The 26,982-nt window shown below is 47.8% G+C and overlaps 1 protein-coding gene across 1 annotated transcript in view; it reads left to right on the top strand.

Moving 5' to 3' along the window:
• The window catches only part of Kctd1 (potassium channel tetramerization domain containing 1), a 247,635-nt gene that overhangs the window by 4,477 nt on the left and 216,176 nt on the right, over nucleotides 1-26,982 (top strand). The gene's annotated exons all lie outside the window — the stretch shown is intronic.

The following is a 26,982-nucleotide window of genomic DNA, read 5'->3' as shown; positions in this document are numbered from 1 at the left end:
TACATGCATTATAAAGATTATAGTTTTTCTTTAAAAAAAGCAAATGCTTGTTTAGAATAAAATGCCACTCTGAGGAATAATTTTATAAGCTTTCTCATGTAGTTCATTCAACAGATATTTATTTGTTCCTGCTGCGTGGGAAACATTCAATTAGGTGTTGGGGGCTGGTGGCAGAGCATCCAGAGATCCATTCTATTGGAGCTTATGATTAGAGAGACAAACATTAACTGAATATTTGAACAACTTACAGAAATTAGTGTTTTAAAAGATAAGGAATGCAGAGGAGTGTTAGCCAAAGAGAAGTAAAATGGCCCAAACTGGGATTGGTGTTCCAGAGAAAGCTCTAGAAAAGGAATTCTGAATGACAGGAGAAGAAAACAGAGACTCATTTAGGCAGAAGAACAACACTTTACAAAGCCAAGAGAGACTCTGCAAAGGGGACGAACTGGAGGGTTCACTGGCGACACTGAGAGAGGGAGAATCTGGGCTGGGGGGTGACAGGCTGCGAGATAGACACCTGCATCTTTAATTTTATTTTTTTAATTGACAACTTCCATAATTATAGATAATAAACCATGTAATTCCCTCCCCCCCACACACACTTTCTCCTTCACAACTCCACTCTCCATCATACCTCCTCCCCCCCTCAATTAATCTCTTTTATTTTGATGTCATCATTTCCTCCTATTATGAGGGTCTTGTGCAGGTAGTGGGCACTGTGAGGTCATGGATCTCCAGGTCATTTTGTGCGTGGAAGAGTGTGTTGTAAGGAGTCCTATCCTTCCTTTGGCCCTTACAGTCTTTCTGCCACCTCTTCTGCAATGAACCCTGGGCCTTGGAAAGTCTGATAGAGATGTTTCGGTGCTGAGTACTTCTCTCTCACTTCTCAGCACTTTTTCATGTCTTTTTCAGTCTTTCGGGTCATCCCAGTGGTCCCCACCATCTGAAAAGAGAAGTTTCTGTAGCCAAAGGTGGGAGTTGCATTAATACATGGGTATGAACATCAAGACAAGTGCTTAGCGGCAGTTTGGTGAACATCATACATGCATTTAGCCGGACGCTAGCAGGCATTACAGCCCTGGGGCTCATGACCTCCCCTGGCGTTGGTTTTCAGTAGGCAACTGCTTCTTAACCCACAGGTTAGCCAAGGATGGCTGAGTGTCGTGGGAGAAGGGAGAGGAGTGGTGGAGGCAGGGTGAGATTTGTGCATTGAAGAGAGAACCCTAAGCAGAGGGGAAACGGCTCAGCGAGTGGAGCAGTTGTTACATAGAAGGGCCCGCGTTCAGACCCCCCAGAACCCCTGTAAAAACCAGCTGTAGTGGCATGCGCCTGTGACCCCAGAACTAGGGAGGCAGGCACAGAGGATCCCCAGAGTTTATTGGCTAGCTATTCTAGCAGAAATAAGTGAACTCTGCGTTCAGTGAGTGACTCTGTCTCATAAAAATAGAGAGTGGCCGGGCGAGGCGGCGCACGCCTTTAATCCCAGCACTCGGGAGGCAGAGGTAGGAGGATCTCCGTGAGTTCGAGGCCACCCTGAGACTCCATAGTGAATTCCAGGTCAGCCTGGGCTAGAGTGAGACCCCACCTCGGAAAAGCAAAAAAATTTAAAAAAATAAAATAAAGTGGAGAAGCAATAGAGGAAGACACCCAGTTTCTTCAAAGTCTGACCTTTACACACATGCACCCAAATACACACGAACATGCACAAACACCTGCACACCATACACACACACACATACATGCCAACAGAAGAAGAAAGACTAGCTCTTACAGCCCAGAAGGGAGATGGTCAGAGAGAACGGAGTGGGTGACATGTAGCCCTTAGATTCTTTTCCAGTGGCCCAGGCAAGAGTGGCTACCGCAAGAGTTAGGCTGTGGCGGGAAGGATAGTGACGGAGGGCCAGAGGTCTGTTTAGAAGGTAAAATGCGTAGAACCTAGTAAAAGGTCGTCTGAAGGTGACCGAGAAGGAAGAAATGTCAATGGGCGTGTGGTGATTTGAGTGGGAACTATTCTTCCATGGAGTCTCCGGCTGGAGGTTCTATTTAGGAAGGCTGCAGAACCTTTAGGGAACAGAGCCTTGTGGGAGAAAATGGGTCACTAGGGGCCTGTCCCCACTTCCTGTTTGCTCCCTGCTTCTTGTTCCACCCAGGTGTGAGGAGGTGGGGACTCCCTGGAGCGCAGTGTCGCCGCCATAGAGCCACCTGCTCCCATGCCGTCCCCTCCACTCTTTCTTTTTTAATTAATGTATTTATTTATTTGACAGAGGCCGAGGGAGAGAGTGAGAGAATGGGTGCACAAGGGCCTCCAGCCAATGTAAATGAACTCCAGACATGTGTGCCCCTTCATGCATCTGGCTAACATAGACCCTGGAGAATCGAACCAGGGTTCTTTGGCTTTGCAGGCAAATGTCTTAATAGCAAAGTCATCCCTCCAGCCCTCCCCTCCACTTTTAAAAAAATTTTGTTTATTTATTATTTATTTGAGAGTGACAGACACACACAGAGAGAGAGAGAGAGAGGCAGAGAGAGAGAGAGAATGGGCATGCCAGGGCCTCCAGCCGCTGCAAATGAACTCCAGACATGTGCGCCCCCCCCTTGTGCATCTGGCTAACGTGGGTCCTGGGGAATTGAGCCTTGAAGTGGGGTCCTTAGGCTTCACAGGCAAGCGCTCAACCGCTCAGCCATCTGTCCAGCCCTCCCCTCCACTCCTGATGGACCTTATCCCTTCAAATTGTAAGCCAGAATTAATCCTTTCTCCTTGTCAGGTATTTTGTCACAGTACCAAGACACATAACTCCCACAAAGCCTATTAAGTTAGTCCAGTAGACACTAGAATTCCCAAGGACTAGATGGATTTATTTTTTTTAAAAACCTTTCCCTTCACTTCTAGTGGCTGGAAGGGCACAGCAGTGAGCAGTCAGAGTCCCATGCAGTGTAACTGAATTTACAAAGGAAGTCAGGGCATCCGGGCCATGCGTCTTCAATTGCCCTGTCTGTTCTGCAGTCCTGTGCAGCTGCCTGCAGTCCATCAGGTCCCCCTCTGGCCACCCTTCACATCCGGTCTCCAAGACCTTGTCTGTCTGTGAGCTGCATGGTGAGATCGTGTTAACTTCCAGCTAAGTCACAACTCATCATTGAAAGCGGCTCATGCTTAACCTACTGCAGCCAAATCAAGTCTGTGTCTTACAGTCCACTAGTGAATTGTGTCAGAAATATCATGAAAGAGTGAAATTATTATAAAATTAGCCATTCAGCTATACCATGTAAAAATATCTGCATACAAGTGATTTTCATAATGATTAGAAATCATTCAGTGAAGAAACATTTTAAGGACCTAACTAACACTTAGGTGATGTAGTTAGTTAGATTTTCGTGCATTTGTCCTTTGATTAGCTGGCTTTTGTATCACTGTGGCAAAATGCCTGGCAGAAACAACCCGAGAGAGAATAGGTTGGTTTTGTTCATGGCTTCCTAGGGTTTCCACCCATCACGACAGAGAAGGAATGGCAAAGTGGCTTAGTCCCTGGCAGTGCGAGCATGCAGAGGAAACAGGAAGCCACGAAGTGGGCAAAATGACACTGAATCCAGAGCCAGGTATGTAACCTTCAAAGGCCCATGCCTGCTGACCCACTTCTTCCAATGAGACCCTACTTCCTGAAGGGTCCACAGCCTTCCAAAATAGTACCATGAGCTGAGGAATGGGGATTCAACACACGAGCCTATAGTGGGCATTTCAGATTCAAGCTAGAACATTCTTGAAGCATTCATTGCCTTCTCTACGGATCCTTGAGCTGAGTCTCATGCAACATCATCATACTTTTTTTTTTTTTTACATAAACACCATTTTTGGTTCTTTTACATTCTCTCTATCTTATCTCTTTCTCTCTCTCTGTATGTGTTATATATGGGATGTGCATATGTGTGTGCAGAATATGCACATGACTTCTAATATCATGTCTACTTTTTCTTGTTTCTCCAAAACTTGTTTCCTCCTCTCTGGCTTCACAACCACACATAACAACCAGGAAGTTGTTTTGTGCAATATATCATTCGTCACCGAAATAACATTAGTTCTTGAGTGGTTAGTTAATTTTTTAAAAGTATTTTATTTATTTGAGAGAGAGAGGGGGGGACGGGTGTGAATGGGTGTGCCAGGGCCTCTAGCCACTGCAAATGAACTCCAGACCAATGTTGCTATCTTGTTTATCTGGCTTACATAGGTACTGGGGAATCGAACCTGGGTCGTTAGGCTTCACAGGCAAGTGCATTAACCATTAAGCCATTTCTCCATCTCAATTAATTTTAAAAGAATCTAAAATCAGGCATTTGTTGGGTTGTTTTTTTTTTCAGTGTCAAAACTGTGTCAGGAAGGGAATTTCCATCACAGAATCTGCCACAAATGTTTTGTATAGTTTTCCCTTTCTGGTTGTACTCCTTCCAGGGAATTCCAGGTTGGAGCTTGCTTGTTCCAGAAAATTCAGGCTTCGGTTATTTCCAGGAAAGAATTTTAGTACTGCTCCTTGCGTGGGGGTGTTGGCACACAAATGGATTCCCGAAAATACTTTTCACGATGGTTGGAAAAACATCCACCTCACACGTGTGTCCCCCAAGGGCAGGCTGTTGTGGGGGGGGGGGGGGAAATACCCATCATTTCAGCCAAGTCACCTGGAGATCTGTTTCTTCTGTAAAATTGGAAATAATCTCTGTCCGACTTATTATATAGGGTGGTAGAGTGATTGGAGAAATAAGATTGTGTATGTCCAGTGGAGGGGTACAAGGGGCAGGTCTCCTGGAGCAGAACGCCCCAGTTCTGGACCCTCCTGCCTTGCTCCTCAGCCCCTCTGTCCACTTCAGTCCAATTGTGTCCTGCAGCCTTTGCATCCCAAACACTGTTGATATCCACGGGCAAGATTTAGACAAGCCAACCCGCAAGCCCTCACTGAGCCCCCCAGGTAACACTGTGACACAAGTAGTTATTAGGTAGAGCGAGGAGAGTCCTGCCTGTCACTTGTCCAACGATCAGGACCTGGTTAGTGGCAGAGGAGGCCGAATACCAAACTCCAACACTAAACTTTTTTTTTTTTTTTCTGATCCTTATGATTCCACCTGGGATTACGGATGTGCGCCACCACACCCAGTTTACACGGGGCTAGGGAACCCAACCCTGGGCTTCCAGAGTGCTAAGCTCAACCATCTGAGCCACATCCCCAGCCCCTGTGAGGGCTTCCCAAAGGCACTGGGCAAAGTGTTCCTGCTTATACCTTCCCATCAGCTCCCTGCTTGTGAGAGCAAAAGGAGACCTTTAAAAAAAATGGTGTGAGAAGGCTGGAGAGATGGCTTAGTGGTTAAGGCGCTTGCCTGCGAAGCCTAAGGACTCATGTTCAGCTCTCCAGATCCCACGGAAGCCAGATGCGCAAAGAATGAGGCAATCGCGACGTCCCACATGCCCACTAGGTGGCGCAAGCGACTGATGTTCAATGTCAGTGGCTGAGGCCCTGGCGCACCAATTCCCTCTCCTCTCTCTCTCTCTGTCTCTGGCTGGCTTTGGCTCTCACTCTTAAAAAAAAAAAAAAAAAAAAAAGATGGTGTGAGGTTGTAGAACATCCCTATCGTCATCTAGCTCTTGCCAGGTAAATTGTATACTCGCACACACTTGGTCGCCCCAACCCAAATGTGGATTTATTTCCCATCCAAAGCAAGCTGAAGATTCGGCTCCTGCAGCCGATGCGTAGCTGCTTTTCAGGAGCAAGACTTACGAAGTGAAGCCAGCGTTAACTAGATAGATTCCAAAGGCTCGCTGGAGGAAGAGCTATTTTTCCTGATAAGTCTTCCCCAAGCTTTCTCCTGTTATCATCACTTACTGTTTTGTAGCGCTTTCAGTTTACTGGAAATTTGTAGCTAATGGAACAGAAAGTGCGTGGAAAACAGAACACCAGGACTCTATGTGGAAAAAATAAATACATAAAATAAAAAGCTACGCCCGTCTGCCGAGCTAACAGTTCTCTTCTATCCACTGCTCTGCCCCCACATTCAGCCCCTTCCATCCGTCAGCTCTGGACTATAAAGGAGGTTATAATTGACTTCGGGCCTGCAACTGAGGTAATCGTAGGGAATACTTATCAATAACATAATAATAAAGCTAGATTATACTGAGAATTAATGAGGTTCATGTGCCAGTGTATAGTGAACACTCAGAAATTATCCACATAAGGAGCTTATCTTTGCCAGATCAGTTCTTTCACTTATTTGTTTGTTTGAGACAGGGTCTCATGTAGCCAAGGATCGCCTCCAATTTGTGAAGTAGTTGAGGTTGATCCACCTCCCAGGTGGAATTACAGATGTGTGACCACACCCCTCATCTCATGTTTTAGTAGTCTGGCATACATCGAGTGCTCAGTAAAACATTCTCTTTAATTTTATTTCTCTCTGTGTGTGCATGTGTGTGTCATGTGCATGTGCCAGGGTTTCTTGCTGCTACAAATGAAGACCAGACCAACTTTACATGGGTAGATGGGAAATTGAACAGGGTTACAGTCTTTGCAAACAAAGTACTGGACCATTTCCCCAGTCCCTTAGCAAATAATTTCTGTATCCATGAATGCAGAGTAAAAAGTGACTTTGCTTCCTGTGGGTACGTTTTGCTATGGGCAAGAGGGTACAAGTTCTGTCAGATGCCTTGGCCTGATGGCTGTGGGCTTTTTTCTAACTAGTTAGATGACCTTTTTGGGAACAGACCAACTTTGATCTGGGGAACGGGTTGCTGTTTCAAAGATGATTCTATTTTACCTTTCTGTTATCCACAGAAGCGTGCTGCTATGCATGGTTAGTTCTAAACTCTGCAGCCACAGAGCCGATGTTGCAAAAAGCTCCCTAGATTCTCAACCCGGAAGAATCAGGGAACTTGCCTAGGATGGTAAAGCACCTTTGGTATTGGTGCGATGCTCATTCCATCCAGCAGATGGCAGTGACACACACTCCCAAGTAAACTGGGTCCTTAGCAAGCCTCTGGTCTTTCTCTTAGTCTGGTATTGTCCCACCCTCGGTGAAAAGGCAGCATTTAAGCCTCAAGCACCTTCGTCAAGATCTGCTGATTGTAGAGATAGGAAGGATAAGGGAGGGGCCCGTTTCCCTGCGTGCACCTAATGAGGTCATCCCCAGTGCTATCACCCTCCAGCATCGGCCTTTTATCCCCAGTTATCTCACGCTCAGGTGGAGAGGACTGGAGACCAATTAGTCACCAGAAATCTGAAATCCTCGTAAAGATGGTAACTCCCTTTTGGTGCTGCATGTATTGTAGGGGTCTGAAGATTTGGTCGCCTGGTTGTGCAGAACTGAGTCCACTGTTAACTCCATGACCCTAACCCTTGACTTTGTTGTCTATACAAGGTGAGCAAAGACAACTGCCTCCGAACTTGTTATGAGAATTAAGCATGCAACGCGTCCTAGGCTTGTCTTCGAGGTCCTTGTAGTATGTTATTTTGTTTAGTCATTACTCAACACCCGAGAGGGCAGTGCTACTGGAGACCCTGTCTTTCAGATGGGGAGACTGAGGCAGAGGGAAAGAGTTGATTAAGTAACTTGCCTAGGGCCATGTAAGGGCAAGTGGTGGTGGCAGGATTGGAAGGAAGTATTCATCCAAGCTTCAGTCCGCTCTTAACCCCTGGGCTCTCTGCCTTTTATCAACAGGCTTGTTGGTGATGCTCAGCCATTATTAAGCACTACACAGTAAGCAATCCCTCTGCTTTCTCTGCCACACTGCAAGAGGAGGGAAAAAATTCTCCGTGATCCTAGTCCTGTTATAAGCACTAGAAGGTCATTGAAAAGAAGTACAAATACATTGGCCATCATTTACACATACATACATACATGCACACGCATGCAAACAAGCTAATGGCAGGCCTATCATATATTAAAGTACTACATTGTGTGTTCCCTGGTCACAGAGACTTTGATTTAGAAATAAAAGCAATCAACAATGAAAGTATGCGGGGTCAGTCGTGTATGGTTTGGTATGTTTCAGTGGTGTATGGTTTGGTATGTTTCAGTTGTATATGGTTTGGTATGTGACCTTTTTTTTAGTCTGACTCTAACTTCTTTAGACATTTATGACCTCAATCATTTTCAGGAAGGGTGAATGATCCGGGAAAGATTTCGAATGGTTCCCACTGCTGTTTAGAACTGCTTTCCGTACCGAAGTATTGCCGCTCATTTCATGAAAGAGGTTAGAAAGAAGGTGGGCGTGGTGGCGCAAGCCTTTAATCCCAGCCCTTGGGAGGTAGAGGTAGGAGGATCGCCGTGAGTCCCACCCTGGGACTCCATAGTGAATTCCAGGTCAGCCTGGGCTAGAGTGAGACCCTACCTTGAAACAAAAAAGAAACCAGGAGGTTAGAAAAATTACATAACCTGCTCAGTGACAGTCAGTTCGAGTCTCCAGGTGTCACGTAAGCCAGATGCACAAGATGGCACATGTGTCTGGAGTTCATTAGCAGTGGCTCTAGGGCCTGGCACACCCATTGTCTCTCTCCCTCTTCCTCTCTCTGTCTCTAATAAATAAATAAAAATACTTTTTAAAATGCCCTTCCAGGGCTAAAGAGATGGCTTAGCAGTTAAGGCATTTGCCTACAAAGCCAAAGGATATTGGTTCGATTCTCCACGATCCATGTAAGCCAGATGCACAAGGGAGCACATGCATCTGGAGTTCGTTTGTAGTGGCTAGAGGCCCTGGCATGCCCATTCTCTCTCTCTTAAATAAATAAATAAATAAATAAATAAATAAATACATAAATAAATAAATAAAATATATCTTTAAAAAATGTTCTTCCAGAGCCAGGCTTGGGCATGGGTCTGTCTCAGCACTCTGGAGGGGGTGGGCAGGAGGATACAGACTTCAAGGCCAACCTAAGCTACTACATACACATCTTATCTTAAATGCAAGCAAACACGCAAAATGTCCTTGGAAGTCTGGAACAGAAGGCAGCTTTTCTGACCTTTGGTGACTTTAGACTACTGTCTGTAATATCTCCAAGTGAGGCATGGTAGAACACGTTCTCTAAATGAGGGTCAGAATTTCAGGATTAGGCTTTTTTTTTTTTTTTTTTCCAATGGCTGAAATATTTCGGAGATCCAAAGTACAAAAGACGTGAACCATTCAAAGTCTGCATCAGTCACATTATCTACAGAAGAAATGCAGGTGGGGAGTGGGTGAGATGGCTTAGTGGTTACAGCGCTTGGCAAGCCTGACAACAAACCCACGTGAAGCCAGTTCCAGTGCGTCTACAGCCCAGGGGCCCGCTAGTCTGGCGCACAGTGATGAACAACGTGGTAGAAGGCCAGGGCCAACGCCCCAAGGTTGCCCTCTGACCTCCACGTGCCTGTCCGTATCCACTAACGGTGGTGGTTTGAATCAGATGCCCCCTTTGAACTCATGTGTTTTGAATACCTGGTCCCTAGTGGTGGCATGCTGGCAAGTGGAGCCTTGCAGGAGGAGTTATGTCACTGGGAGGTGAGCCTTGAGGTCTGTGAGCCCTTAGCTTGCCGGTGCCAGTTTGGCTCTCTCTGGCTGCTGTTTCTACCTGCTGTGCTGTGGCAGAGGTGACGTCCAGCCTCTGCTCATGCCAGGCCCTCCCCGGCCATGATGAAAGCCCCCACCCCCAAGACTAAGCCAAAATGAAACCTTTCCTTCCATCTGCTGCCTTGCATTGGATGCTTTACCCCAGCAATGAGAAGGTAACCACAACATGCGCACACACACGTACACACGCACACACATGCATGCACACACACACAAGAGGTACAGATGGTTTGTGATACAAAAATATTTTTTATTATTTTATTTTATTTTAAATTTTTCTCAATTTTTATTAACATTTTCCATGATTATAAAAAATATCCCATTGTAATACCCTCCCTCCCCCCACTTTCCCCTTTGAAATTCCATTCTCCATCATATCCCCTCCCCATCTCAATCAGTCTCTCTTTTATTTTGATGTCATGATCTTTTCCTCCTCTTATGATGATCTTGTGCAGGTAGTGTCAGGCACTGTGAGGTCATGGATATCCAGGCCATTTTGTGTCTGGAGGGAGTATGTTGTAAGGAGTCCTACCCTTCCTTTGGCTCTTACATTCTTTCCGCCACCTCTTCCACATTAGACCCTGAGCCTTGGAAGGTGTGATCGAGATGTTACTCAGTACTCCAGTCACTTCTTTCCAACACTATGATACCTTCTGAGTCATCCCAAGGTCACTGCCATCTGAAAAGAGAAGATTCTCTACCCAAAGTGAGAATCGCATTAATATAAGAGTGTAAATATTAAGAGAAGTGCTTACTGGGCAGTTTGATAAGCATAGTATATACATTTTTCCAGACATCATCAGATGTTACACCCCTAGGGCTCATGACTACTCCTGTTTTGAGATTTCAGTATCAGGGATATATTCCCTCCCATCGAGAGGGCCTCCAGTCCAATAGGAGGGCAGTTGGTTTCCACCATGGCAGACGTGCCACTATTGCACCCATTGGCTCATTTGGCCTGGCTGGCCAATTATAAGGCTTGCAGTGTCCACTGTTGAGTATCTTCACTAGTGATATCTCTTTCTCCCATTGAACTACATGTAGAATGGCTTCTTCCAGCTTTCTGTCAGCTGTGATAGGAAAATCTTGATCTAACCTTTGTCTAATCCTGTCCTCAGTGGAAGTGACCATGGGGTTCTTGACCAGTGGAAGCATGAGGGCCCTGCCCTCCGTCACTCGTGTAGGAGACCAGCCAGACATTTGGAAGCTTCTGAAGACCAAATGGAAGCTTTGCAGACTTTGCCTTAAGAAATCGAGGGCATTTTTTCTTACCGTTTTCTTTTTTTTGTTGTTGTTCATTTTTATTTACTTATTTGAGAGTGACAGAGAAAGAAAGAGGCAGATAGAGAGAGAGAGAGAGAGAGAGAGAGAGAGAGGGAGGGAGGGAGGGAGGGAGAGAATGGGCGCGCCAGGGCTTCCAGCCACTGCAAACGAACTCCAGACGCGTGCACCCCCTTGTGCATCTGGCTAACATGAGTCCTGGAGAATTGAGCCTTGAACCAGGGTCCTTCAGCTTCACAGGCAAGTGCTTAACCGCTAAGCCATCTCTCCAGCCCGTTCTTACCGTTTTCTTCTTGTGGTTAAGCGTTTGTGTTCCCACACATCCCTGCACAGCACTACCCTTCTCCTTGGCACGTCTTTCTAAGTGCAATAGAAACCAAGACTGTTGCCAGTTCAAAGCTCAGGTCACATAAAAGGCTCCCTTGTTAAGCTCTGCAAACCTCTTCAAGGGGCTTCTCCGGCTACCCCACCCTGAAGAAAAGCGTGACTTAAAATGAATGTCACGGGGCTGCAGAGATGGCTTAGTAGTTAAGGTGCTTGCCTGTGAAGCCTAAAGATCCAGGTTCAATTTCCCATATCCCACGTAAGCCAGATGCCCATGGTGGCGCGTGTGTCTGGAGTTCATTTGCAGCAGCTAGCGGCCCTGCTGCGTTCATTCTCATTCTCTCTCTCTCTTATAAATAAATAAAATATTTTTTTAAAAAGTGAATTTCAGGCTGGAGAGATGGCTTAGTGGTTAAGGCACTTTCCTATGAAACCTAAGGACCCAGGTTCAGTTCCCCAGAACCCGTGTAAGCCAGATACACAAAATGGAGCATGGTGCCTAGAGTTCACTTGCAATGGCTGGAAGCCCTTGTGTGCCCATTCTCTTCTCATAAATAAATAAATAAATAAATAAATAAATAAAGCCTTTAACCACAGCACTCAGGAAGCAGAAGTAGGAGGATCGCCATGAGTTCAAGGCCAGCCTGAGACTACATAGTGAATTCCAGGTCAGCCTGAGCTAGAGTGAGACCCTACATTGGGAAAAAAAAAAAAAAAAAAAGAATTTCACACTTTAGTTTTGGGTTCACATTTTACTTTTGAAAACATGCACCTAGATCCTTTTCCTTTTTCTCTTACTGTATGGTTGCAGTGCTCATACAATTGAGTTATTTTTGACAGCTCTTCTGCAAACTATAAACGCCTGGTAAGAACATTTCTAAATTATTCTGTTAAGGTAAGACAGATACATTTTTTAATATCTGAAAAAATAACCCTTTTCATAAGTTTGTGTGTTAACCCAACAACTTTTTTTATTACAAAGGTGGGTGAAGTCCTTCTGAATGTATTGATGTACAAAAACCTTTGCAGAATTTTCTCGCACAGTAGTTCTCAAACTTCAGTATGCATCAGGATTGCCTGCAGAGCTTGCTAAAGGCCAATTTCTGGCTCTACACCCAGCTTCCAGGTACATCTGGAGCGAGGCCTGAGAATTTACACTTGGAACCAGTTCCTGGTGCATGCTCTGCTTGCTGCTCTCAGCCCTTGCTCTGAGAACCTGTTGATAGGGGCGGCGGAGCCCCTAGAGATGCTTCAGGAGGGAACCAAAGCAGATGTGTCAGTCAAACACATTTGGGAAGCACTCTGCATTCCTTCTTTTGAAATCTTGTTGAAGTTTCTTTTAGAGATTTATAGAAGCCTTGTAATGTGGGGGATCAGTTTTCTGACTTGGTATTTGCCAAACTTAATGGACCATAGAGCCCTTTTATTCTCTCCCTGCCAATTAACACCGAATCGTTATTCCTGGAACACAAAGCAGTTAGGGCTGTCTTGCATCGTGGTGCCTCCATCAACGCGACTCTGTACCTCTCGCTTTCTGCCGAGGTTGTCCACCCTCAGCAGGGCCGTTGGAGGGAGATTTCTCTCACTTGTCACCTCTCTACATCAGCTGTCATCCACTCCACCCTTCTCCTTTGGGTCTGATTTCCACTAAACCTATGCGCACGTGTGTGTGTGTGTGTGTGTGTGTGTGTGTGTGTGTGTGTGTGTGTGGTATGTTTGGTGTGCTGTGTGCACACGTGGAGAAAACACTGAGTGTCTCCTCTGTTGCTCTTGTGCATTATTTTCTTGCAACAGAGTCTCTCACCAGCCCTGGCTGCTGTTCACGGTCAGACTGGCTGAGCAGCGAGCTCCGTTCTCCTGACTCCATCATCCACAGGACTCAGGTTGCAGGTCTGCATGGCCATGGTCATGCTACTACATGGGTGCTCGGGATCAAACAAGAATGTTATCAGGTGGTGTTCAGTTCAGGGCTAGAGGGATGGCTTAGTGGTTCAGGCACTTGCCTGCAAAGCCAAAGGACCCAGGTTTGATTCCCCAGGACCCACGTAAGCACAAAGTGGCGCATGTGTCTAGAGTTCGCTTGCAGTGGCTGGAGGCCTTGGTGCGCCCATTCCTTCTCTCTCTCAAATAAATAATAAAAATAAAATACTTAAGAAAATGTTTTTAAAAGAATGTTGCCCGGCCTTTTTAGGCCCTTGTGCTTACACTTTTACCTGCTAAGCCACTTCCCCAGATTCCAAAACTGATTTAAAAAATTATTTATGAACCAGGCATCCCAGCACTCGAGAGGCAGAGGTAGGAGGATCACCATGTGTTGGAGGCCACCCTGAGACTACATAGTGAATTCCAGGTCAGCATGGCCTAGAGTGAGACCCTACCTCAATATGTAAAGAAATAAAATAATATAATATGTGTGTGTGTGTGTGTGTGTGTGTGTGTGTGTGTGTGTGTATATACATATATTTATTTACTGGAGAGAGAAAGAGAGTGAGAGAATTGGCACACCAGGGTCTTTAGTTACTGCAAACAAATTCCGGACACATGTGCCACAATGTTGATCTGGCTTACGTGGGCCCTGGGGAATTGAACCTGTATCCTTAGGCTTCGCATGCAAGCACCTTAAGCGCTAAGCCATCTCTCCAGCCCTAAACCTGCTTTTTGACTACAGGGCCATCCGCTGTCCCTGCTCTGCTTCCAATTTCTCTGCTTTTCTCCTGTGCCTTTCTTTTTGCCGAATTATCCCTTCTTCCTTATTCATCCTGAGTTCTCATTCTCCCCCTTCATTCCTCCATTTCCTTAACTTCCTTATCCTTCCTGACTTAAGGCTCAGCCCTTGAGGTCTTTCCACCATCCTAGGAGCTTGAAATGGTCACATAATTCTTTCTTCGAGCTGGTGCCATGAAAAAAAAAATCATTTGTTCATTTAGCTGTGATTCGTTTCTTTTTGTCATTTTAAAAATTTATTTATTTATTATTTATTTACTTATTTTGGTTTTTCAAGGTAGGGTCTTGCTGTAGCCCAGGCTGACCTGGAATTCACTATGAAGTCTCACATTGGCCTTGAACTCACAGTGATCCTCCAACCTCTGCTTTCCAAGTGCTGGGATTAAAGATGTGCACCACCATGCCTGGCTTCTCTTCTTTTTTTAATATTTTATTTATTTATTTATTTTATTTTTTGAGGTAGGGTCGCACTCTACTCTAGGCTGACCTGGAATTCACCATGTAGTCTCAAGCTGGCCTTGAACTCACCATGATCTTCCTACCTGAGCCTCCCAAGTGCTGTGATGAAAGGCATGCACCACCCTGCCCTGGCTTTTATTAGCTATGATTGTGGTTTTTTTTACTATGCCAGGCACAACTCTAAACCTTACAAAAGAGTGAGGGACAAAGCAATGATATCCAGGATCTCATTTGCATTCTGCCGGGGGCAGGATAATAAGTTAATCAGGGGGCTGTGGAAGATGGCTCCATGGATAAGGCACTTGCTGTATGAATATGAGGGCCGAAGTTGGGGTCCTCAGCAACCACATACATGCCAGGTGACCCTCCTGTAACCCCAGCATTGAGGAGTGGAGAGAGGAGATCTCTGGTGCAAGCTGGGTAACTAGATTAGCCAAACCAGTGAGCTCTGGGGTCAAGTGAGAACCTTAGTGAATAAAGTGCGGAGCAATCAAAGAAGACACCTGACGGCCTTGATCACTGCCCTCCACCTGCATGCTTCCACACACTCTCAGGTACCTGCACACGCATACTTGCACACGCACACCCACACGCACACACCCACACACGCACATGCACACCCGCACGCACATACCCGCACACATTCGGGCACACTCATTCGTGAACACCGAACACGAGGGAAAGAAAGTCAAACAGTTACGGTTAGATGCTATGCAAAAAAAAAAAAATAAAACAAGCCGGGCATGGTGGCACACACCTTTAACCCCACTACTCGGGAGGCGGAGGTAGGAGGATTGCTGTGAGTTCGAGTCCAGCCTGAGACTACATAGTAAATTCCAGGTCAGCCTGGGCTAGAGCAAAACCCTACCTCAAAAAAACAACAACAAAAAAAATTTAAAACAAGTGAGGAGATAAGGCCTCCAAGAAGAGATGCTGCTTAAGCTGATGTCTCAATGGCCATGGCTGTAGCTCAACACAGCTGGTCCCTTGATAGTGCTTGACACCTCCCGCTCACCTTCTCAACCCCTCTTCATGGAGGTGGCTCTGATATCAAAATCTCTCCCATCTCTCCTCTCTCCCTTAGCTCTGCTCTTCACCTAAAACTGCGTGCAGAGCAACCTGTGTCCCCACCATGCACACTTTGAAATCTCTCTCTTTTTTTTTGTTTTTTTGAGGTAGGGTCTCACTCTAGCCCAGGCTGACCAGGAAGGAATTCACTATGGAGTCTCAGGCTGGCCTCAAACTCACAGCAATCCTCCTACCTGTGCCTCCCGAGTGCTGGGATTAAAGGCGTGCACCACCACGCCCGGCTTAACTTTGAAATCTCTAAGCCCCAATGAGATTGTATTTGGAGACGAGGCTTTGAGGATGTACTTAACACTGAGAGCCTATGGGCAGGACCTGATTCTGTAAGATTAATGTCCTTCAAAGAAGACAGGCCAGAGGAGAATCTGCTCAGTTTAGGCATCAAGAGACCGAATGTATCAGTTACTCTTCTGTTGCTGTGATGAAAAATACTTGACAACAACAACTTAAGGTAGAAAGGGTTTATTCTCCTCTCAGGAGGCACAGTCCATCGTGGTGGGGAAGCGTGGTTACGAGAGCAGCTGTGGCTGTGTTGGCAGGAGCAAGAGGCAGCTGGTGCCATGGCCTCTGCAGGTCACGAAGCTGTGGGAGATGACTGGCACCCAGCCAGCGCTCTGTGTTTCCCATTCGGTCAGGAACCCTGTTCCATGAACTGGCACCACCCGATTCAGCGTAGGTCTTCTCTCCTCAGTTCAACCTCTCTGCACACAGGTGCACAGGCAGGCCCAGAGGTGTGTCTCCTGGGTGACTCCAAATCCAGTGCATGAAGATGAAACATCACAGAGGACAAGCGAGGGCACATGGCAACAAAGTGACCATCCCCGAGCCCAGAGCAGAGCCTTTACCAACAAGCTGAACCAGCAGCACCCTGACCTTGCGCTTCCCAGCAGCAGAACCACGAGAGATCGATTTCCAGGGCCGAGGAAATGGCCTAGCGGTTAAGGCATTTGCCTGGGAAGCCTAAGGACCCTGGTTTGATTCCCCAGGTCCTAAGTAAGCCAGATGTGCAAGGGGACACGTGCGCCTGGAGTTCGTTTGCAGTGTCTGGAGGCCCTGGCACACCCCTTCTCTCTTTCTCTCTATCTGCCTCTTCCCCTCTCTTTCTCTCAAATAAATAAATAAAATAAATCAATTTCTGATGCTTAAGTCAACTTGCCTAGCAGGTATTTTGTTTCGTTAGCCTACACTGGACACAACACACAGCCTTCAATACAGAACAAAGAACTCCTCTGCCAGGAGCTGCCCTTTCCCGGCCCGGCTTCCCTCCGCTCTTCCCTCTCGCTCCCCCCGCGGTGCTCCTCAGTGCTCCTTCCCTCCTGCGTGGGCTGTGGTGCCAGTCAGCCTGGAGCAGCGATAGAAACCGCAGCAGGAACATGCTCAGGAACCTTCCTTTCTTTCTTCCACACATTCCAGCCTGCCAGGCCACTTAACCGACCTTAGACACCAAATCTGGCCAAATCCCATCATATTTCTCCACGAAGGGCCCATTTTTCACTCCTTAACTCAACGTGTTTCTTCTCTATGCAGTTTAGGAAAATAGGGAAAACTTGCTGCATTTTGTTCAACGTCTGTACTGGTGGTTTTCTACTCCCCGACTGAAGCAGGAGAGAAGCAGGGCAGATGGCTTACTGGTTCTCTTTAAATGTTATTTATTGGCAATTTGTATACGTGCACATAGTGGATTTTGATCACAGTCACTTCCCATTAACTTCTCTTTTCTTGCACCCCTTTCCACTGAACCCCTTCTTATTCCCAATTAGACTTTCTTCTATGTCGCACGTGGGTGTGCCCTACTAAGTTACATTAGGGTTGCTTATAAGAGCGTGAAGGGGTTATATGCTAGAGCCCATGCACCTCACCAGTGGCTGCACCACTAATGATGTCTCTATCATCCATAGTTTACTGAGTTTTAAAAAATATTTATTTATTTATTTATTTATTTATTTATTTGACAGAGAAAAGGGAGAGGGAGAGAGAGAGAGTGAGAGAGAGAGAGAGAGAGAGAGAACGTGCACGCCAGGGCCTCCAGCCACTGCAAACAAACTCCAGACGCATGCGCCTCCTTGTGCATCTGGCTAACGTGGGTCCTGGGGATTTGAACCTGGGTCCTTTGGCTTTGCAGACAAATGCCTTAACCGCTAAACTATCCCTCCAGCCCCAGTTTACTGTTTTTAAGGAACTTTCCCCCTTAATCTCTGCTATTATCTCTCCTTTGTCCTCTGCCTACTCCCCATCCTCTTTTCTCAACCTTCCTCCTTCTTTTTTCCCTCCTCCCCTCTCTTTGGACTAGGGAATCAAGCCCCAGGGTACTGTACACAGGATCAGAATGCCATTCATCATTGTTTATGTAGTGGACTATTGTCATAGGCCCCAGAAGCCCTGGATATATAGAGAAAAAAGAAAAGAAAAGAAAAACGCCATTGCTTCCCTAGGCCAACCTGTGACAGCCAGGGTTCCAGGTCCTTAGTAAGGGAGAGGTGATGGTAGGGAGAGTTGAGAAACTTTCACTGCTGCCATGGAAGACCTCCAAGTTTCTGTGCTGTTCATGGAGAGGACCTGGCTCTGTCCTCATCACTCCCACTGGGAGAGCCAGAAGCCTCATCACCATTACCATGGTGATTGAAGAGCAAGGCCCGGATTCCACAGGCAGGAAGAACAGCAGGTAGGCCGGGGAGGAATGATGGAGCAACATCTTCGAGGCAGTCTGCATGTGCTTGGCTTGGGGTAAGTGCCCCCCAGAACGGTGGTTTTCATCCACCCCCTGTCACTCACCATCTCAGTGCACATATGCGCATGGGTACATGAGCAAGGACTGGCTTTTTCTTGTGGACACAGCATTAGCCCAGGTTGTCCTGGACCTGTCTGTATAGACCAAGCTGGTCTCAAATCGATGATCCTCTTGACTCTCTCCCAAGTACCGGGATTACAAGGCAAGCGCCATCACATACTCAACCTTTCTGGTTCTAAATGAAGCTGTGAGTATGGAAGGAGCTCAGGATGGAGTTGTGATGCTTACATCATGAGCTGCTAAGTGCCATCCTTGTTGCCAAGAGGGCTGGTGAAAAGCCATGGCATTGTGTACCTAAGCAAAAGGCATGGGACAGAACAGATCGCCCTGTGCCCAGCACGTTGATGGGAACGTACGGAGCGTTAAATGGTTACATAGACATAGTATAACAGGGCTGGAGAGATGGCTCAGCGGTTAAGGCACTTGCCTGTGAAGCCTCATGATCCAGCTTCAACTCTCCAGGTTCCACATAAGCCAGATGCACATGGTGGCACATGTGTCTAGAGTTCATTTACCGTGTTTAGAAGCCCTGGTGTGCCTATTCTCTCTCTCTCTCTCTCCCTCTCTCTGTCTCTAGTAAATAAATAAAGATAAATCTTAAAAAAAAAAAAAAAAAAAAAAAAAAAAAAACAAAGAAAGAAAGAAACAGTATAACAGAAGTAATGCCCCAAGGGCTCTGGGAAGGAGACTTCTCATAACCTGGCAGAAAGGGGATGGGCAGAGGGGAAATCACTACAGTAGAAACCAGTGGGGAAATAAAAAAATAAATAAATAAAAGAAAGCGGCGGGGGTGGGGGTGGATGGCTCAGCAGATAGAAGCGCTTACTGCTGAAGCACGGAGTTAAGCTCCTCGGCCCCCCCCGTGAAGAGCTGGATGCGGCTGCCCATGCCTCCCACCCCAGTGCTGCGGGAGACACGGACAGGGGCCTCGCCGGAGCTCTCTGCCTGGCCAGTGTAACCCACACAACACAGCCCAGCGAGATCAGCCAGCTCCGGGTTCAGCGAAAGGCTTGATCTCACGGAAATAAAAATAAGTCAGTAGAGCAATAAGAAAAGCCACTCAACGACGTCCTGTGTCCTCCACACCTGTGCGCACATCTGCACACGTGTGTCCACACCCCCTACACGTGCAAACACGCACCACGCACTGTACACACCACCAGGAAGGAAGGGGGGAAGAAAGAGAAAAGAAAGTGAGCAGTAAATGAGATGCGGCTCTTTGCCTGAATTGCAAACATGCCAGCTGGACAGGGAAGGGCACGTTGTGGGAAGAACTCTCAAAGCTGTGACTAAGCTAGAAAGGACAGAGGAGCTTCTGGCATCGGGGAAAAGAGAGTATTTTTGAAGATACAAACTGTACAAGTTAAATAGTACATATGCCGGCGGTTCTAAGTAACCAAGTTAACCGCCCTTTGTTACCAGGCAATGCCCCTGCCCTCCAGCCTTGCAATCTTAAGGGAACTGGGGGACACGGTAAACGGCAATGGGAGAGAGGACAGTCATCCAGAAAGTGTCAGAAGCCCAGCGAGGAGGAGGTGCAAGGCGTGCTACAGGAGAGACCTCAGAGATCCACGCAGCAGGCCAGGCTGGGACAAAAACGTAGGCAAGGGCGAACGTGGCAGTGACCTTGAAAGGCAGGCAGCAGAGACAGACGTCCTGGGAGAAGAAATAAAGGCCAGGTGCATCTTGGTGTTCCCTCTCATTTTGTTGCTGGCACGTGAAGTGCTTGCTGTTGGCACCTCCACAGGGCCTAGTCACCCAGCAATATCCAGCTCACAGCCTTGCCCTTAGACTGAGTGTCCCTAAACGTCCTCTGCAGATGCCTCCTCAAGCTTCTTAATTATTTTCTTTAAATTTTGCGTGAGTAGGGCTGGAGAGATGGCTTAGCGGTTAAGCGCTTGCCTGTGAAGCCTAAGGACCCCGGTTCGAGGCTCGGTTCCCCAGGTCCCACGTTAGCCAGATGCACAAGGGGGCGCACGCGTCTGGAGTTCGTTTGCAGAGGCTGGAAGCCCTGGCGCGCCCATTCTCTCTCTCTCTCCTTCTATCTGTCTTTCTCTCTGTGTCTGTCGCTCTCAAATAAATAAATAAATATTTTTAAAAAAAATTTTTTGCGTGAATAGATGTGTACGTGTTGTGTGTGCATGCATGATTCCCCTGTGAGAACCCACGTATGTTCGTGCATATGTGTGGATGAACATCAGATGCCAGCAATCCATCACCTGCCGCTATTTTTTTTTAAAGATTTTATTTTATTTATTTATTAGAGACAGACAGGGTGGGAGAGAAAGAGAGAGAGAATGGGCACGCCAGGGCCTCTAGCCACTGCAAACAAACTCCAGCCGCATGCGCCACCTTGTGCTTCTGGCTTGCGTGGGACCTGGAGAATCGAACTTGGGTTCTCTGGCTCTGCAGTCATGTGCCTTAACCGCTAAGCCATCTCTCTCCAGTCCACTATTTTTTTTTTTTTCTTTTCTAAGCTCACTGACTGAGCTAGGCTACCCAGCCAACAAGCCCCAGGGATTCTCCCGTGTCTGCCACCCACTGCTGGGGTCACAGGCACATGCGCACGCAACCATACCCAGCTTTTACGTGCGTGCTGAGGACCAGAACTCACGTCCTCACGCTTGCTCAGAGGGGCTTCGCCAACAGAGCCATTTCTCCAGCCCCAGACGCTGCCTCCCCTTCCAGGATGTCTGCCCAGTCCACTGAATGTCGGGTCCCTTGACTTCGGTCCAGACGGTTCCTCCCATGCTTTGCAGCCCTTCCCCTCCCGTCGTGGCTTCACCATCCATCAGGCAGCGTCCCTGTGACCCCTTCTTCCTCCTCCCTTTCCTCCAAGACACGCAGGCACATGGGAGAGCGCGCACAGGGCAGGCACCCATGTGACACGCTCACACACACTGACTCGTGGACTGAAGAGCCTCTTGGGTTTCCCCAGTGGTGAGGGAGCGTGTGCGCCCCTCTGCCTGCCCTCTGACCGCGACCATGAAATCCTTTTTAAGAGCCATTAACATGTTCCCCCGGCCCCTGTAGATGACATGATGTTCCATCATTGCTTAAAAATATGTGATATAGAGCTGGTGAGATGGCTTAGCGGTGAAGGCGCTTGCCTGGGAAGTCTAAGGACCCCTATTGAACTCTGCAGATCCCATGTAAGCCAGACCCATAAAGGTGAGGCAAGTGCAAGGTCGCACTTGCCCAGTAGATGGCGCAAACACCTGGCGTTCAATTACAGTGGCTGAGGTCCTGGCATACCAGTTCTGTCTCTGTCTCTGTCCCTCTCTCTAAAAAAGAAAAAAAGGAAAAAATGTGATAACTTAACAAGCCTATGGTACACAGCAGAAGGGTCTGAGCCCGGCCTAGGGAGCCCTGTACCCCTGACCTGGGCCATATTTGGGGGGATTCCTCCCACCGCCTCACTTACATCCTAGGACCAACCTAGACTTACCTTCCCCTACTCACGCCTTCCAACACCAATGCTGCAAAAGAGACCCTGTTCCCACTCAGAGACAAGCGAGGCTCTGGCTGCTCACTCTCCCTTGGCCTCCCCAGGATCAGCCTCACGTGCTGACTCCAGAGGGGAGAGCTGAGGTTGCACCCCGATAGCATCACCTGTCTGTCGGCTTTGAGGATGGTGATGGCAGGGACTAGGGGCAAAAGACTGAAGGGAGGGGAGGAGGGTGGGAGGGAGGGGAGGAGGGTGGGAGGGAGGGAGGAAGGGAGAGCTTCATGCCGGGTTCTGAGTACATGGTTAACCAATACAGGGGATTTGGGAAGTCTTTTCTTTTTTTGAGTGAAGTACATCTTAATAATCGTGACTTTTTAGAATAGCAAGTTGGTAGGACAGTTGTCCCTTTCCATCCCTTGCCAATACCAAGTCCCTTACATAAAGATGGCACAGTGTCTGCCTGTAGCCTACACAGCCTTCCCGTTTTAAATCTGTAGGTTTCTCCCAGCACCTAGTCGAATGCAAATGCCACGTGACCAGCTTTACTGTATCACGCAGGGGAGGATGGTAAGCAGGAAGTCTGGACACGTTCAGTACAGTTTCGGTCTTTGCCGAGATATTTTCTGTCCCGGGCTGGTTGCATGTTAAGAACAGTGGATAGGGCGGGAGAGATGGCTTAGCAGTTAAGCGCTTGCCTATGAAGCCTAAGGACCCCGGCTTGAGGCTCGGTTCCCCAGGACCCACGTTACCCAGATGCACAAGGGGGTGCATGCATTTGGAGTTTGTTTGCAGTAGCTGGAGGCCCTGGTGTGCCCATTCTCTCTCTCTGTCTCTCTCTCCCTCCCTCTCTCTCTCCCTCTTTCTCTGTCACTCTCAAATAAATAAATAAAAATAAATAAACCAAAAAATAAAAATAAAAAAAAAAAGAACAGTGGGTAACATGCAGAGGCCACACGTCAGTAAAGAGGGGGTGGAGCAGATGTGGGTACGACGGGCGGGGCTTTGTTTTAAAGCAACAGAACTGGGGGCTGCATCAGCCCCTCACCCTGGCCTCTTGCCCTGGGCACCCCACACTGGCCCGCTGATCCCTGCTGGTCATCATGGTGGCAGGAATGTCACGTCCACCTGTCTTAGCTACATTTCTCGGTGCTGTAACAAAACCTGAGAAAAGTACATCAAAGACAAGGTTGATTAAGGCTCACAGAGTAAGGATGTAGTTCGTCATGATGGAGAAGGCGTGGCGACAGGAACCTGAGGTGGCTGCTCACATCCAGTCAGCAGTCAGGAAACACAGAGAGAGGGGGGAGTGCTCATGTGGGGGCTCAACCCACTTTCTCCTCTTATTTCATTTCTCTCTTTTTTTTTTTTTTTTTTTTGGTTTTTCAAGATAGGGTCTCACTCTAGCCCAGGCTGACCTGGAATTCACTATGGAGTCTCAGGGTGGCCTCAAACTCATGGCAATCCTCCTACCTCTGCCTCCCAAGTGCTGAGATTAAAGGCATGTGCCACCACGCCCGGCTTACCTTTTATTTCTTTATTTGAGAGAGAGAGAGAGGGGCATTGAGAGAGAGAAAAAATATGAATGAGCACACCAGGGCCTTCAGCAGCTGCAAACAAACTCTAGATACATGCCCCACCTTGTGCATCTGGTTAACGTGGGTCCTGAGGAATCGAACCTGGGTTCTTTGGTTTTGCAGGCAAGCACCTTAACAAAAAGCAATCCCACCAGCCCCTGCTTTCTCCTTTTAATTCAGTCTGGGACCCCAGTCCATGGAATGGTAAGAGTGGGGCTTCCCACCTCAGTTAACCTGATCTATAAATTCCCTCACAGATATGCTAGAGGGATTTGTCTCCTAGGGGATGCTAGATCCTGACAGGTTGACAGTTAAGTAACCACTGGACCCATGGGTTCAGTCACCCAGCAAACTACTGAACAGTAGAGGTGAGATTCAGACCCAAGGCAAGTCATTCCAAACAGACGCCACTCAGTAAAACTTCCCACACTGCCCCCGCTGTTTGGAGAGGGTGGAGGTGAATCGACAGATCTCTGGCCCTTTGGGACAGAAATGCTGAGGCTCGAAGCTGACATCATAAGGTGTTCTTGCAGGAATGCTCCAAGAAAAATTCTCCAGAAAAACTTTGGAGACAAGATAAATTGTCCAAGGAGGCTGTCCAGAATGCCACAGGAGTTTTGAATCGAGGGAAGTTGGGTGGCTCACCTCTGAACTGTGGAGAGGGGTGGCCTGGCGTATGTGAAAGAAGCTTCTGGTACATTAGAGGCCGTGAAGCTTTTGAACTTCATCCTGTGCGGGGAGAATACAGCTGGGATAGATGTAAGTTGGGCGCAAGGAGGTTGTTTGTATGCACTGGTGACTGATTTACGTCCAATATTTTAAAAATTTATTTTTATTTATTTTAAGAATTTTTTATTATTTTTATTTATTTATTCGAAAGTGACACAAAGAGAGAATGGGCGCGCCAGGGCCTCCAGCCACTGCAAACGACCTCCAGACGCGTGCGCCCCCTTGTGCATCTGGCTAACGTGGGACCTGGGGAACCGAGCCTCGAACCAGGGTCCTTAAGCTTCACAGGCAAGCGCTTAACCACTAAGTCATCTCTCCAGCCCCACCCTCTGCTCTTTAAAGGTTATTATCCCCATGCTTCCTGCAGCCACATCGCTAATAGAGTGGCAGAGCTAGGATCCCAGCCTAAGTCAGTGGACTCCAAAGCCGGTGCTCTTTCCACTGGAGACACTGCCTCTAGGAATGGTTGGCCACTGGTCTCCCAGAGACGCCCTCCCAATGCTTTTGGGTTCCAGAATCTTCACTCACAGAAGACAGCAGTCCTCATCCTGCAAAAGTGACAGGACCGCGTACCTTTGTTGAGAGGATGCCAAGTGAATTAATTACATCAATCGTGGATCCGCTTCCCCGTTTCCAGTTCCTGAAACTGGCAGAGGAGAGGGTGACCACAGTGGGCGGGCTGACCCCATAATAGAAGACTTAGCACATCTCACAGTCCTTCCCACACGCTCACCACCCCCCGCCCCTCACAGCTCACCACCCCCAGCAATCTGGATCCCCCGCCTGCCATGGGAGAGAACAGCCTGGGCGTTCAGAGGCTCTGGCAGCCGCACCAAGTGGAAGCTCTGGATGGTTCCATTGTCCTGGGTCAGACCTGCACCCGAGGGTGGGGCTCAGAAGGGACATGTGAGACCCCTTCCCCCGACCCCACCCAAGCCACAGGTAGTGCAAGGGAGATAGAGCTGGGAGAAGTAGGGGGAGGGCTGAATAGAAAAATGCATTCCAAGGACCACGCGGAAAAGAATGAAGCGTTATCTCAGTTGGATCGCGGGCAGCATAGCAAGCACAGATGTGGGAGAGAAAGAGACCCAAGCAGCCTGTGGAGTCATCAGAGCCGAGGGAGGATGAGGAAGGAGGATGAGGAAGGAGGACAGCGCTCTGTACTTTGGAGCTCTGCTGCTTCACCACGTGCCTGCTGTGGGGTGCTGTGAGAATCACCCAACCTCTGCGAGCCTCGGTTTCCTCTCTTTGATCACTGGGGAAATAATTGCGAACGTGGCCCCTGGCATTGGTTGGTTTGACCGTGATCCACAGGCTCCAACCCTGTGAGTAGGGTCTCCAGCTAAATATGAGCCCTGTCTCTGATAAGCAACTGGAGTCCCCACTGATTGTCATACTGGGACCAGTCTTGCAGTGCTTTAAAAGAAACCCTGCACCGGTGGCCTGTGCTTGCCGGGGAACAGGTGGCCAGACACAGGGCCACAGGGTAACCACGTGAGCACGAGGCCTGGGGCTTCCCGGGGGCAGCAAGCAGTCAGCCTAGGGAATCGCAGAGTCTCTGAAGGAGGGGAGCAGGGCCTGGGGCTCGCATGAGGTCCAGATGGGGCTCAGAACACGAGAGCATGATGCCCTGCCAGCCTGACACTGGGAAGAGACTTAAAACATCCCCAGGAAGTTGCTCCAACCTGAGAGGCCTGACATGTTCAGGTCACCTGTGGCTGCGATGATTCCCCAAGGAACATAAACGATCATCACACAGGGTCACGCCATGGCGATTTGAGAACGAACCAGTGGCAAAGCCATTGATGGCCATGGATAACACAAAAGACGGGACACGTTGCAACCGAAGCATAGACTCCCCTTCTTCTTTTTCTTTCTTTCTTTCTTTCTTTCTTTCTTTCTTTCTTTCTTTCTTTCTTTCATTATTTTTATTTATTTATTTGTTTGTTTGTTTTTTTGAAGTAGGGTTTCAGTCTAACCCAGGCTGACCTGGGATTCACTGTGGAGTCTCAGGGTTGGCCTCAAACTCACAGCGATCCTCCTACCTCTGCCTCCTAAGGGCTGGGACTAAAGGCGTGTGCCACCACGCCCAGCTTCTTTCTTTCTTTTTAAATATTTTATTTTTATTTATTTATTTGAGAGAGAGAAAAAGAGAGTGAAAGAGAGGCAGATAGCAAAAGAGAGAATGGGTGCACCAGGGCCTCCAGCCACTGCAAACAAACTCCAGATGCATGTGCTACCTTGTGCATCTGGCTTATGTTGGTCTGGGGAATCAAACCTGGGTCCTTTGGCTTTGCAGGCAAACACCTTAAATGCTAAGCCATCCCTCTAGCCCTGCAATGTTTCTTTTTTTTTTAAATAAAAATTAATGCAAAGTAGCCATGGGCAAAATATGAAAATAGTCAATGAAGATAAAGATAAAATCCAAGGCAGCCAGAGCAAGGTGAGAGAATTAGGAGGGAGGCCAAGCTGGGCAAGTGCAATGGAAGAGTTGGTCTTTTTTTTTGGCAGGGTCTTTTGTATCTGTAACTCCGGCTGGCCTTGAACTCACTATGTAGCCCAGGAGGATGCTCCAGCTTCCACCATCACGGGGAGGCGAGAGGTCGACTGTGGTGGTTTGATTCAGGTGTTCCCGCTGACCTCAAACTTTTGTGTTCTGCATGCTTGGTCCCCAGCTGGTGGAAATTTGGGAATTGGAGCCTCCTGAAGGAGGTGTGTTGTAGGGGTGTTGTAGCCAGCTTCCCCTTGCCAGTGCTTGGCACACTGTCTTGTTGCTGTTGGTCACCTTATGTTGGCCAGGTGGTGATGTCCACCCTCTGCTCATGCCATCGTTTTCCCCTGCCATCATGGAGCTTCCCCTTGAGTCCATAAGCCAAAAAAAAAAAAACCCTTTTCCCCCAAAAGCTTCTCTTGGTCGGATGTTGTATGTCAGCAACGTGAAGCTGACTGCAACATAAACATTGGAAGTCTTTCTTCTCCACCTTATTAGTTTTTCAAT

Source organism: Jaculus jaculus, chromosome 15 (genome assembly GCF_020740685.1).
Source record: "Jaculus jaculus isolate mJacJac1 chromosome 15, mJacJac1.mat.Y.cur, whole genome shotgun sequence".
NCBI lineage: Eukaryota > Metazoa > Chordata > Mammalia > Rodentia > Dipodidae > Jaculus > Jaculus jaculus.
This window is presented reverse-complemented; position numbering and strand designations above follow the sequence as displayed.